Here is a 3,277-nt window from a genome sequence, read left to right on the forward strand (position 1 = left end):
ACAGGTTTGTAAGGTGATATCTCCCTATACTTTTGCTTTACATTTCTCTGATGATTAGTGATATGATCAACACTACATATTTTCATGTGTCTATTGCCATTTGTATGTCTTTAGATAAAAAAATATGAGTCTCTAAATAGCCCATCTTTCAGAAAAATGAAAAAAGAAGTTGTCATCAGCTCCAATTCCCAATCTCCTGCTGGTCAAGTCCTCATATGGGGTATAATTCCACTATACTTCTGGACTGTGTCACCTGGCCTTGCCAAACAGCAGGCTGGTTTGCAAGGGCAACAATCTTTCTAAGGTTGTCTTGTAGAAGTGGTGACAGCAGCAGTGACAGGTAACAATGACCTGGGTAAAATGTTTTCTACAGAGGAAAAACATTTGGTAGTATTTACTCAGAATTCCAAGTAGCAAAGTAAAGGCTAGTATTCATGGTGACTATTGCACTGGGGACTTAGTAAATGGCTTATAAAATTCAGTGCATGAAAGGAACACAACTACTGTGAGGAGTGGATTACCAGACACCTATGAGAACTTCACATAAGCATATTTGTGCTCAATGATCTACAGGCTGAGTTTGGAAGCCCCAGCTGCAGAAGAGAGTGAGAGGCAAAAATGCAGCACAGCTGCTCTTTGTAAGTTGTTTATGTTCAGAGAAGTAGAGACTAGGTGTCTCTTGTTACAATGTCATGCCCCTTACTGAGAACTGTTGCTCCACCTCCTTGTTTACAACTGGATATAAAAGGCTTGCCGAAGGGGGACAACACTGGTTTTTTGATGGGGATTGATTGACGTTTTTTTTGATTGGTGGGCTGCTTGTGAGAATGACATGTCTTCTGTTTGTAAGTCTGAGCACTGAGACTTTAAGAGAGAACATGCGACAGTGCAAGTCTGAGGGCCAAGACTTTAAGAGAGATTAAAGAAAACACGGGACAGTGCGAGACTAAGGAAAGAGACTTTAGAAGTAAGGTTTGAAAGAACAGAGAAAAGAAGCTAAGTAAAAAAAGATTTATTAGAGAAAAGAAGCAACAAGGCTGTTGTGCGTCTCCATCTGAGTGCCCAGCACACCTGGCCCCAACTTTATGCATATCTATCCATCTTTTGTCCTTTCTGCATCTCTAGTCGCCTCCAGTTAGGTCAGGAGGACAGGAGCTTGAGAAAGCGCTCTACAAATTGCATTTATTAAAAGGGCCTGATATTGATGGGAGCCATTTTAATTTTCAAAATATCACTCTGGTGAGTAAATTCATCAGTGTAAAAGAGCTGACTGGAACCTAGATTTTTTTATTCTCAACTGTAGGGAAATTGGCAATGAAAAATAGGGTCACATCCCTTTATTTATATTGTGTTTGCACTGTGCTTTGGAGAATAAATTGCCACACTAATTAAGCTGAGAAATTCTTGCAAGAACTGCTTGCTTTTATTAGCAAGCGGTTATTAATCAAAAGGCTTTTTGTACATCTAATCAGTTGTTAGAACCACTCTCTGGATGAAGCAGTTTCTATTTCCCTCCCGATTCAAAGGGTGAGAAACTGACTCAAGGTCTTCAAGACAGAACTAGGCATAGGAGAGAGGAAATTTTCCTTAACTGTGGTTTAGGACCTTGTCACATGGTAACATTGGTAAAAGAGGAAAACAATTATTAAGACAGTAAAACTGTCCTGAAGGTACAATTTATTCCCTCTGACCTTTTTATTCCCTTGTCAGTCTTAACTCTTGAAATCTGAGTTCTTTTAGAAATAACACTAGGAACCTTGGGTGCCTCCTCTCTTTGAAGAGGTCTTTCCTCACTCCCCCTCACTCCACCTCCGCAGCTTTTACCATCCCTGGACAGCATTCATGGAATTAACCTTGGATTCTCCTCTGCTGCATTTTCAGAGCATGCTTCTTTGACCATGGGCCAACTCTATAAACACATTCCTTTTATCCTATGTCTCTCAGAAAGCAAATTAGTGCGGAAGTAACTTCTCAGGCCTGGGTAAGATATTTATGGTTGGTTGAAGGGAAGGAAATTGAATGTCCCGCTGGCGGCTGTCAGGGTCCCAGCTCTTGCCCTCCACTGCTATTATACCCTCTTGCCGTTATTGCTTAATGCAGGCTGATCTGACTTCTGACTGCCAACGCCAGTATTTCCTAAACTGAGGGCTTTTCCTGCGCAAAGCAGAAGGCCAGAAGCGCCCCCTACCGTCAGCAGCCTCAATCACGTGGTAGAAGTGGATTTGGATACAAATACCCAGGTTCCTCACACTGGGTGGGACAAGTCTGAGGCAGCAGGTGCTCCACACAGGCCCCAGGGTTCCACAGCAGAATCAAGCTCCTATTGATTGGAGTGGTAACTTGCTTGTTAGTACTTTAATTGGCGTCCTTCCTTCTACACCGGCTTTCCTCACTCCCCTAGTGGTACTTTCTGGGATTGCGTCCTAAATAAACTACTTGATTGGCAAAGCTTCTGGAAGAACACAAATCAAGACAGTCTCTAAAATTTTAACAAATTTGAGCCGAATATGAAGCCAATATTAATTTCTAATAGAGCCCCCAATGATATTGGTTCTAGCTGAGCTCTTTCTGTGCTCAGAAAAGACTGATTTGCTTAGAGTTGAAGAGAATCTGGGTGTTCTGGCCTCCTTACATCATTAGTTTTTTGAAGTCATTTCAAGAAGTCAATAGTTCTCTATTCTTATCTATATTAGCTCCTTTAGAGATAAAGTGTAATTAATATACTGAATTCTATGAGAGAAGCGATGAGCCTGAAATTTAATGAGTTACTCTTCCCCACCCCTCTTTTCTTCCTTTAATAATGGAAGCATTTTAGCATTTGGCTAAATGCTATATATTTTGATATGTAGTTGAAAATGGGAAAATAGGTGGACTAAACACTTACCTTTCCACATTAGAAAAGATGTTGGCAAAGTACAGTCAAGAAAAGTGTGCATGTATGTGTGTGCATGTGTGTGTGTGCATGTGTGTGTGTGTGTGCATGTCTGTGTGTATAAGCAGGCAATTATTGGATTTAGATCCACAAAATTATAGAATCAATAAATCAAAGAGTAGATTATTAATAAAACAATAAATTATACAAACTTCTGGAAAGTTTATTCAAGAAAAGAAAAAACAGAAACACAGTTAACTATTACTATATGTCACATTATTGGAGCAAGGAATATCCTTTTTCTTTGGCAGTACTGGGTTTGCTAGGCAGGCACTCTACAACTTGAGCCACTCCACTACTCCTTTTTTGTGTTGGGTATTTTCAAGCTGGCCTTGAACGTTGGTC

The sequence above is a fragment of the Castor canadensis genome, chromosome 12 (genome assembly GCF_047511655.1).
Source record: "Castor canadensis chromosome 12, mCasCan1.hap1v2, whole genome shotgun sequence".
Lineage (NCBI taxonomy): Eukaryota > Metazoa > Chordata > Mammalia > Rodentia > Castoridae > Castor > Castor canadensis.